Here is a 10,488-nt window from a genome sequence, read left to right as displayed (position 1 = left end):
CAGGAGTTAACACTCATTTTGGGGCAACTGAGTGGCAGCTACCCCTTGGCTCATGTAACCAAACAGAAGCCAAGCATTGTGGAGCCCAAGATGAAGCCTGGCATTCTCTGATATTCCTGGGAATGGAGGGGGAGGGTCCCTGATTGGAGGAAGGCCAGCTGGTCCTTGCTGTATTCCCCACCCCCAGTTCAATCTAACTCAGTCCATGCTGCCCTGCACCTCTGCAGGGGATTGGAGCTCTGAAAAACAGTGTACACCCACGTCTGGTCCCTTCAAATTCATGACCTAACCAGAAGCAGGTCCTCATTGCTGCCAGGACCCTCCCTCCCTTCCTGAACCATCTGCTCCTCCTTTTGCTGTGTTTGCTCCACACTTTTCCCTCCTTCCCTCTGCATGAGGGGCTGATGGTCTGGCTTCTATGTCAGAATAAAAGGGAACAACAGGAAAGGAATTTCCAAAAGCTTCACCTCTCCCCCACTGCCTGTCCCCCCTCTCACAGTGTCTGCTAACACCTCACCGGGAACGCCTGCTCCCAGGTCTCCTGCCCCTGAATGGAGCCCGGTGTTCCTCACCTGCCCAAGGATGTCTCTCCTGACACCCCCTCTCCCCTGCACCAAAAATCTTTCACTGTCCACCATACTATAGTATCTCCCATAGAAAATGAAGACAACCCGGTGCTATATCCTTGGCCCCAGTGTCTGCAGCTTCCTCTCCTCCTCCTCACATGGTCCTCAGGAGCGTTGTCTGTATTTTCCAGGTCCAATCTCTCTCCTGTCTCTCTTAATGTCCTTGAACCTGCTCCAACGAGCATTCTGACTCTACCACTCGGTCCACTAGAAGAGCTCTTTGTCAAGGTCACTGCCGTGTTGGGAATCCAGGGTTCAGCTCTCAGTCCAGGGAACTCAGGTCCTCGGCACCTTTTGACCACATCAACCTGCCTCCTTGAAATAGTTTCTGGTTGACTCTCAGGACCACAGCTGTTTCCTCAGCTTCAGCCCCTCATTTCTCCTCATCCTCAGGACATGTACACGTAGTAGGCACTCCCACAGCTCCGTCTGTTTCTGTTGCTCCAGGTGGACTCGTTCACTCTCTCAGCCTTGAGCACCAAGGAAAGGCTAAGAGCCCAGAGCAATGTCCCTCCTGGACTCCAGGCTGGCACGCCCAGGTCCTCCTCTGAAATGCATCATATGCAGAAAGAAACTCCTAGTTCCTACTGGTCCCCCAATCTGCTCATTCCTGCTTCTGCAAATGACTTCAGGTTGCCCAGGCCAGAGCTCTACAGTCATCTCGAATGTATTTTATTCTGTCACACCCCAAACTAAACCATTAAAAAACCCGATTACTTGCCTTCAAAATATATCCAGAATCCATCACAGCTGGCCCACCCCAGGGCCCTGCAGTGACCTCTCAGGCTGCCCTGCCATATCAACCCTACTCAGACCCTCCAGAGGCCAACAGCGGCTTACCCTGCTGGCCCCATCACCTCTGACCTCACGCCTCTCTGCTCCAGCCACGCTGACCTCCTGTCCCTTGAACAGGCCAGGCCTGGCCCTGGCAGAGGACTTTTGCTCCATGTGGCCTTTGCCCAGAGATGGCAGGGTTGGCCCCCCCACCTTCCTCAGTCTCTGCTCACCATCCCTATGTTAGAGAAGCCTCTGCAGTACGCCCTGCCCTCTTCATCCTGCCTGCGCTCCTCCACAGCCCTGGAACCCCTCCCTGGTGCCTGGGGCACTGTTCACTGCCTGCTTCCCCACTCGAGAAGGTCCATAGAACTGGAAAGAGACGGGCTTGGTGTGTTTTGCTCACTCATTGCTCTGCGGCTGGCACAGAGAAGGTGTTAGAGAGATTTCTTGAATGATGGCCTGACAGCTAGAGGGGATGTTAATGAGCTGCAGCCTCCCTGCTCACATCTAAAGAGGAGACAGCAGTACTGGCTGTGAGGCTGTGTCTTTGTACGCTCAAGACCGCGCTGGGAAGTCACAAGTTGGACCCAAATTCAGCTCATGCCCATGTTTGTGTGCCAGTGGTCACACGCTGCTCATCTTCAGAATCCCCTGTGCCTGGCCCTCCCCACTAAAGTTCCAGCGCATAAAAGAATATAGTGGTTCTTTTCCTGTGAGTCCAGATTAAAGAATCACCCTTTCCCCATAGGCGGCCTCTTCTGAGCACTCCCTCCTTCAGGGACCTGCTCGGGTCCCTTGTGCAGACCATGTGGGTGGTCCGGGCTGGGCTGCGCCCAGTAGGCCTGGCTTTGCAGTAGGGCCCTGGGAGGACAGCACAGCTGGTGTGGGTCCCAGGATGGGATCTCTTTTACTGGAGCTTCATCTCAGGCCTGACTAAGATGGGGCCGTGGGTGGCTGGCCAGACCTCAGGACCCAGAGCCGAGAGGAGCATGACCCCAGAGACACTGCCAAATGGAAAAGAAGGGTCGGCAGGTCAGCCACTGGAAGCCAAGGCTGTGTCTGCCTGGTGGACAGAGCTAGGGAGTGGCTAGTGGGGATTCCCACCTGGGTCTGCTTGCTCCAGACACGAGCTCTTAACCTGCAGGATCCTCACCTCACTTCCTGAGCTCTTGATGCCTTCTCCACTGCCTTGCCCAGGGGGAGGCCTCAGTCCACCCCAGATGCTGCTGGCTTGGCATAGAGGCAGATGCCCACAGCCACACCTCGGAAGGATGGCCAGCCCTCTAGGAGGAGGCCAGGGAAAGGGCCAAGAAGTCGGGAAGGGCTGATGGTGGCAGTTGCTGGGCTCAGCTCTCCACAGCAGCCAAGCCCTGCAGTGCAGTTGGGGGAGCTGCTCAGGGGCAGAGCCTAGTCTTGGTTAGTCTGGAAGGCCCCAGATGCAGCTTCAGACTCACCTTGTCCCTGCCTCTTCCTAGGCATTTCCCTGAACATTGGCCCCAGTCACATGTGCTCCTGGGCTGTGAGGAAGCAGTCCTGAGCATTCCTGAGTTTGGGGGAGGTGGCTCTCCTTCCAGCCACTCTGGGGACTCTCCAGCACCACCTTGGAGCCTTGATGCCAGGGACCAGCTCTTTCCAGTTCTTTCTCTGTGAAAGCACCTGTCCAGCTGGCTGTGTGGGCCTGCCCTTCCCAGTGGCCAAGGGGAACTGGAGGATAATGCATTCACTGCATGTTTCCTTAAGTGGGCAGGACAGAGTTCCCGGTGGGGACAGCAAATGCTTGGTCAGGCATGCTCCATCCAGCTGGCATTTCTGGGGCAGCCTGTGCCTACCAGGACCATGGAGGTACTGTCCTCTTCAGCCCCCCACAATCCTGCAAGGTACAGCCCTCTCCCGTGTGATGGACTCAGAGACAGATGCCCAAAGCAGCTGTGGGGCCTCCCTCTCAGAGCTGGGACATGGGAGGCCAGACCTGATCCTGGGCAACCCGACCTTGCAGTTTGCAAAGCACCCCAGGCGGAGGGAGTGTATGTCCAGGGTCTGTAGGCTGGACAGTCTGGGTCTGTCCTAGACGGCCCAAAGATATTTCCACATTTAAATGAGAGTCCGTCAGGAGGAAATGCTGGACAGCACCAAGCTGTGAAATCAAAATAGTATCAAACAGAGAAGAAATAAGAGTAATATGCTTAAACATTGGCCTATGTCACATCTAAGAGGAAGAACAATTTGCACACATGCGTGCGTGTGTGTATGCATATGTTTTATAATGTCAAATGTAATTTTTACTGTAGATTATGGTATAAAATGTGTGTGTACTACTCCCGTGCACATAAAATCTGAATTTTCTCACCCTCCCTGAGGAGAAGGAAGGAAGTCAGATAACATTAGATTTCCTTGATTTAATAAGTTTTTAAAAAAATTCTGTTTCGAAAATCAGGAGACATTGTACAATTTCAGTACACATCTAATGGCTGCTTTTTCTCCTCTCGTAAAGAGCTGTAGGCTTTACAACAAGGTGGTGATGTCTCAGGCCCAAAGACGGCAGTCATGACCAGCTGCTGATGTCAAGCTTCCCCACCTGCAGCGAGCGCAGCCCTCCCAGAGTGAGGCAGCTGCCTAGTCTGGCTGTGAAGATGCCGCTGACCCCAGGCATACAGGACAGGGAGGCTCAGCAGGTCCGACGCCGCACGCTGAGCTGCACCTCTGGAATCCAAGTGCATTCTGCACGCTCTCTGGAAAAGGCTGGGTTTGAGCCATCCCAGGAGAGGCACAGCCCTCCCTCTGAGGTTTCCTAGAGTAATGAACCGAGATCTCAGCATGAGGCCTGTGTTCTCAGGGGGTGGCAGTGCAGGGCCCCACACTACCATGGAGCCTTTTAGGGAGCCCAGTGCCACCTGGGCAGGGGTCGTGGAGCCCCCACTGTCCTCCCCAGGCCTGGTCCTATGGCTCTGTGTGCTGGGTCTGTGTAAGGAGCCAGGGCCTGGAGCCTGGGGTCCCAGAAAGGGTGGATGTGAATCCCAAAATTTCTGAAGAGAGAGAATGAGGGCTCATCTCCTGGGTGATCAAGGGCATCAGTGATGTTGCTCAGAAACCCTTTCAAAGTCATCAGGGAATAGAGTGGCCCTGTGCCCCAGTGTGCCCAGAGAGCCCCAGTGTCTGCCTGTGGCCTACACGACCCATGCTCTCCCAGAACATCTTAATTGAATGGCAAACTCTATGGCCACCTTATCAAATGACCAATGAGTTTGTGGGGTGTGCTAAGTTCCTCCTAGAATGGCAGAAGTCCCTCTCCTAGTTCTCTGCCTCTCTTCTCCCTCCAGGAAAGTCTGGGAAGGCCTCAGGCACAGGTCCCACTCCCACTGGCCTTCCTCTCTCCACCAGAGCCTGGGGCTGCCTTCTGGGATCCCCATGTTCCTGGCCAGGCCTCGGGACCCTCACAGTCCCCAGAGGCCAGGACAACACAGGAAGGCCAGCATGGGAAGAGGGGCATCACTGGGCCCAAGGTCAGTGCCCAGCCCACCACAGACCACCTGAGACCCTGGCCAATCTCCAAGCCTCTCTGAGTCCCGAGTTCCTTGTCTGGGGTTCCTTGTCCGTAGCTCACTGAGCAGGGAAAAGGGACCACCCTGGACTGGCCCAGAGGTGAAGCAGAGCTGGTGCCCAAGTTCAGGGCAGGGTACCAGCCTAGCCTTCATTATATCCTCCCATGAGCTGGGCATGGGACACACTTCCTGATGCTGCATGCTCCCTGCCAAGGAAATGCTATTCCCATTTTGCAGATGAGCAAACAGACTAGTTGAGCTCTTTCCCTAAACCATGTATGTGAAAGTAGCAGAACCTTGAGTCTTTGCATTCTTTATCGAGGCTCCGTCTCACCTGTCACTCCTTCCTGTGTGTTTCAGACTAACTATTGAAAGATAAAAGGAAGGTGTGCTGGGGGCTATGGTCACCAGAGGGAGTCACTTCGAGCCCAGAAGGCCTTGGCACCCTTCACCCTCTGCTGGGATAGGGGCTGCCCTGCCTCTCAGGGAGTCTGGTGCACACAAGGTGCCCAGAAGTCCCTGCTGGGTATCCCAGTGCTGTCTGACAGGCCACAAGTTTGGGCAACCATGGGCTCAGGACAGTGGGCATACAGGATCCCAGCCCCCCGGTGTGGTGCTGCTGGGTTGGCCTGAGCTGTTCGAGGTGCACAAAGGCACACACTGTCACAAAGCCAAAGGTCAGGAACTGTCCCAAATTCACATGCTTAGTGCCCTGGCTTTGGCCTTAGGATACACAGGCCTGCAGTCCACCCACCCTGGGCTCAGCTCGCTGCTGCCCTTCCGTTCCCCATCCCCGTGCTGCTCTCTTCTTGCAACCTCACACCCATCCTCTGGGTCCCCCTAGACCCTGGCTCAGACTCCCACAAGATACCCCACTCATCTGGGGCTTTGGGCCCTGTCCCCTGGGCCCTGGCTCCATTGGTAAGAGTCCCAACTCTGCCCAACTCCAGGGAAGTTTCTAACTCCTAAGTGTCCATCCTCGGGCCACCACTAAATCACTGCAAGAAACGTCAATTACTTGTTAATAGCATATTTACACAAACATATGAGGTTACATCACAGCACTAGCTGTCGCTCCCTGATCTGCAGCTTTGGAAGGGTTGAGACAGTCGTGTCTCTGGACCAGACCCTAGGGCTCCTTAGAATCAGGCATTTCTGTGAGGTTTGGGCACATGGGGCACATCTGATTATAAGTCTGCTGGCAAGGACGTGGTTTGCAAACCATTTTTGCTACTTCACCTGTGAACTAAGAAACTTCCATCTGGATTTCACCATTTCTGAATTTTGCTGACGGTTCACAAACCACAGGTCTCCATGGTTTTGAACATATGTGTTATTGGGAGTTCAGATTCTCAACTTTAATCTTCACTCCCAATTATTCCAGCTTCATCAAATTGATTCCACCATCTGTCCTGCCAGGGGGCCCAGCACCACCAGTACCAGTGCAACAAAGACGGAGCCCTTCTCAGAGCAGCCAGATGGTCTCCCATCAAAACAAGAATCCAAGTAAAATAAGACAGACCCTCCACCAGTATCCCCCCACACCCACCCCTCAACCTGGTTCCCACCCTGAGATTGCTTAGGATATGCAGAAATGTCCAGTGCAGCTTAGGAATGACTTCTATCTCCTCCCAACACATGCACAAGCTGTTTCACAGGATTCAGATCAAGGAGGAACAAATCTGTGAGGTTCCCAACACCGAAATGCTCCTTCCCCATGTTTTTTGTTCACATGTTCATACCATGTTCCACCACGTGGCTCCTTATCCTTCAGCTCCTGCCCTCCACCAAGATGCCTCCCTGATGACCATTTCTGCCCTGCCCAGTTTCCTTCACAACCCACAGACTCTCCATTGCTTCATTCACAAGTCTGTGGTCTGCCCTCCACCCTGGCCGCCAGCTCCACCAGGCGGACACCTTGCTTCCTACCACACACAGCCGCCCCCGCTAGGGCTCCTCAGAGGGCAGCAGGCCGTCCTATAGGCTCACCTCTCTGGAAGTCTCTTCCCGTCACCCAGCCAAGTCCAAATTTGCTTACCTTCTCTTTGGTCAAAGCCTGACTTTCTATCCCAAGAAGGAAGGTCACAGAACTGCCATAAGTCAAGTCTCTGCAAAGCGTGGCCTGGTTTTGTCACTGACGCCCACATTCCCTGAGGATTTTGCCTTGGTCAGGTGATCATCATTTGAATAATGCAACAAGCTGATATTTCTCTGAGCACTTACATGTGGTTACATTTGCAATATATGTTAATATGTTATATGACCAGAAACTATACTATTCATTTTATTAAAAAAAACCTTAGTTTCTCAAGTTCAATATAGAATGTTGTAACTCCCCAGGACTATAGACTAAAAATGGAATGTACTATTTTTAGCATACTTGTGCAAACCCCCAGACAAAAGACATGCTCACAAGTATCTATCTTGTTTAGCATTTTTTCCCATCAGTGTTTGGAAAGGAGATTATCGTTGGAAAGGAGTAGATGGAAAAATAAAAAAAAGAAGGCGAATCCAAGAAGAGGATTTAGTAAAAGAAATGCAGAGCAGCAAAGACATATGAAAAGTGAGTTTAGAGGCAGCAGAGCCCCTGGGGAAGCTCAGGGCAGGGGCCTCAGCCAGAGCTGCTCGTGGGGATGCTGACTCCCAGGCTGTGACCAGGGAAATCAGTCCTCGGGGTGGGACACTGGTGGCAGTACTTTTTACTCCATAGGTTATATCAGTGAGAAATTGTTGCTCTGGACTAGTGGTTCTCAAATTTAAGAGATTATCAGAACTTCCCAAGAACTTCTTAGGACACAGATTTCTGGCTGTGCCCCCAGAGCTCCTGGCTTAGCAGGTACAGCAGGACCTGAGCAAGCATGTCTCTAACAGGCCCCTGGTGATGGGGTGACAGGACTACAGAGTGGCCAACCTCGGCATGAGGTGCAGGCAGTGACCTTGTGCTGTCCTGGGGCTGTGAGGTAAGAGAGCCACAGACTCCAGGGTGGAAAGGCACACCCATCCCTGGAGTGCGGGCCCGTCCTCTTGGCCCCCTCTTCCACATGCACCCTCCCATCTTGTGGGGGGAGCTCCCTTTCTCCCTGGGAGCCCAGCACATTTCTTCCAGATTTGATTATTGTAAAATCCTCCCTTAAACGGAGCTAAGTTTTCTCTGCTGTATCGCCTCTTCTGTCTCAGCTCCCCTGAGAGTAAGGTGACATGAAGACCAGGGCAGTGAATACCTTGGTACCTTAGTCAAGTGCCTCCCCAACAGCTCTTTGGGTGGGGTACCCAGGCTCTTCTGCGGTTCTCTTTGAACTATTTTGTCCTCCGGGAGGAACGTCCCTGTGACAACCTTCTATTTCCAACCAGCCCTTCATAAAAGCAAACAGGGTGGGGCTGGAGTGGGGGAGGGTCATGTGAATCTGGGCACCAGGGGCAGGTAAAATTTTTCCCTCTTCTGGCACTAGCTATAACACCCTTAAATAGCCCCTCCTTGTTCCTGAGCCCCAGTGACCTCCAGTGTCCTTGTGGCCACAATCCAGGGTAGTGACTCCACCATCAAAGGAAACCACCCCGATCTCAGACACACTGGCTCCTTGAAGCATCTTCTCCCTCACCTGCGGATGCAAAACTTTGTGGGGCTGAGTGGGGCTGGCCCTGAGAGGCCCTGCTGAGGGCCTGGGCCCAGACTGCCCCCCTGGGGCTGGGCACTGACTCGGGGCGCCAGCTCTGAAGCTGCTCCCAATCTCCTTTCTCTCTGAATTCTTCCCACTGCCTTTGCTCTGCCTCCCAGGCTTCCTGTTCCACCTGTCCTGAGATCTTGGGAACAGAGAGCGAGAGAGGCAGACAAAGAGAGTGAGAGATGATTCTGCCCGATGAGGGAGGAGGTGAAACTACCCAAACTCCAGCCCCTGAAACCCCCCAGGCTGGGCACGTCTGAGGTCCAAGTGCTGAAAATCTCACATGTGTATCTTCCATCCTAACTTCTCAACTGCACTTTAGACTCATTTATTCTATTACTTGCTTAGATATCAAAGGCATCTCAAAAGTTGCATGAAAAAAGGAAATCTTGATTTTGCATCCCCCATGCCCAGATCATTCCCCGCCCCAATAGCCTGTCTCAGTAAAACACATGGTGTCACCCCCAAACCCAGAGTCACCCGGCTTACTTAGCTGTACATGCCACCACCCCAATCCAACCCATCAGCAAAGCCACAGGAATGTTTAAAAACCAAATGAGACCTAGACTCTCTGCTAGCTTCCCATAGCTCTCAGGCTGCACCTGATCACGCCTGCACTTGCCCGCTGCCCTACCTGGCTGCACAGAGAGCTTTCAGGCCCGTGGAGAGAAAGCCAGGCAGAAGAATCAGCAAGTAGAGGGGTGAGTGGGTCTCACAGGCTGCATGTGGGGACCTGTGCTAGAGCCCTAATGGGCTCCTGTGATGACTGCATTTCTCATAACAAGCCTATGTTCCTGTAGTAAAAGGAAGCCGTAAAGATAAAGGACAAGGGAAGGCTGCGTTCAGCATGCTTCACGGTCAGGAGCTACTCCCTGACCTGGCTCACTCTGGGCCCAAGTTTCAACCCCAGCGGGGTTACAGAGCTGCCCTGTTCCCCACATCTGTGCATAAAAATACCCAGGCAGATTTTTAAACTCAGTGAGTTATGATGATTCCAAGAGGATTTGCTGAGAGCAACCCAGCCTCCACTCTGGAGTGAGGACATTATAACTTCAGTCGGTGTTAACTGCAGAGTCTACACGGAGCTTGTACGCTACAAGCCCAGGCTGTGGAGTTGGGCAGACCTGGGCTGCAGTCCAGACTTAGTCTGTGTGAGCTCAGACAATTCACCTCACCTCTTTGAGCCCCAATCTTGTCTTTGGCAGGATATTACCTGTGGGAAGAACTGAGTGACATAATGTACTTTAAACGTTTGGGCATAACAAGCACTCAGTTGTGCTCAAAACACAGAGACAATTCTCTTCATAATTATAAATGCAATTCCACATACAGAGCAATTAACAACTTCAGCGGTTGTGGTATAGTGGCTTCTGGTTCCCTCTTCATGGGGCAAGTGTGGCAAGGGGTGTGTTTTGTCCTGGTGCAGCCTGGGCTCCTCTCATGGTCTCCAGCCCCCGTCCTGCCCCTCCTCTGCTATGTGGTTCCAACGCCTGAGGCCTGTTATCTCTGTGTTGGGGTGGCATCTGCAACCATTCAAAGTTCACACCAGTCATGGAGGTGCCACCTGATGTCTGAGGGAGAAAAATAGTCTCAGATCCCCAGACCACGAGCTGCCACTCCCCGTGGTTGGTTTAGGACAAGCATGTTGCTGTAGGTCACCTGAGGGCTCTGTAAATGGTTCTCTTGGTTAAGGAGCTTTTCTCATTTGCTATTCGAGAAGAGTTTTTTCCTGAATGAGGTTAAAGAGTGTTCCCGTTGGGCCCCTCCATGGACACAAGGATGGTTCCCCCATAAGGGCACCCCATCTTTGCTGTTCCTTCAATCACCCTGCCCACCATTAGAGGGCTCCACCAATGCCTTTGTGAGTCAGCACATGTTTGATGC

The sequence above is a fragment of the Manis javanica genome, chromosome 7, assembly GCF_040802235.1.
Source record: "Manis javanica isolate MJ-LG chromosome 7, MJ_LKY, whole genome shotgun sequence".
Taxonomy (NCBI): domain Eukaryota; kingdom Metazoa; phylum Chordata; class Mammalia; order Pholidota; family Manidae; genus Manis; species Manis javanica.
This window is presented reverse-complemented; position numbering follows the sequence as displayed.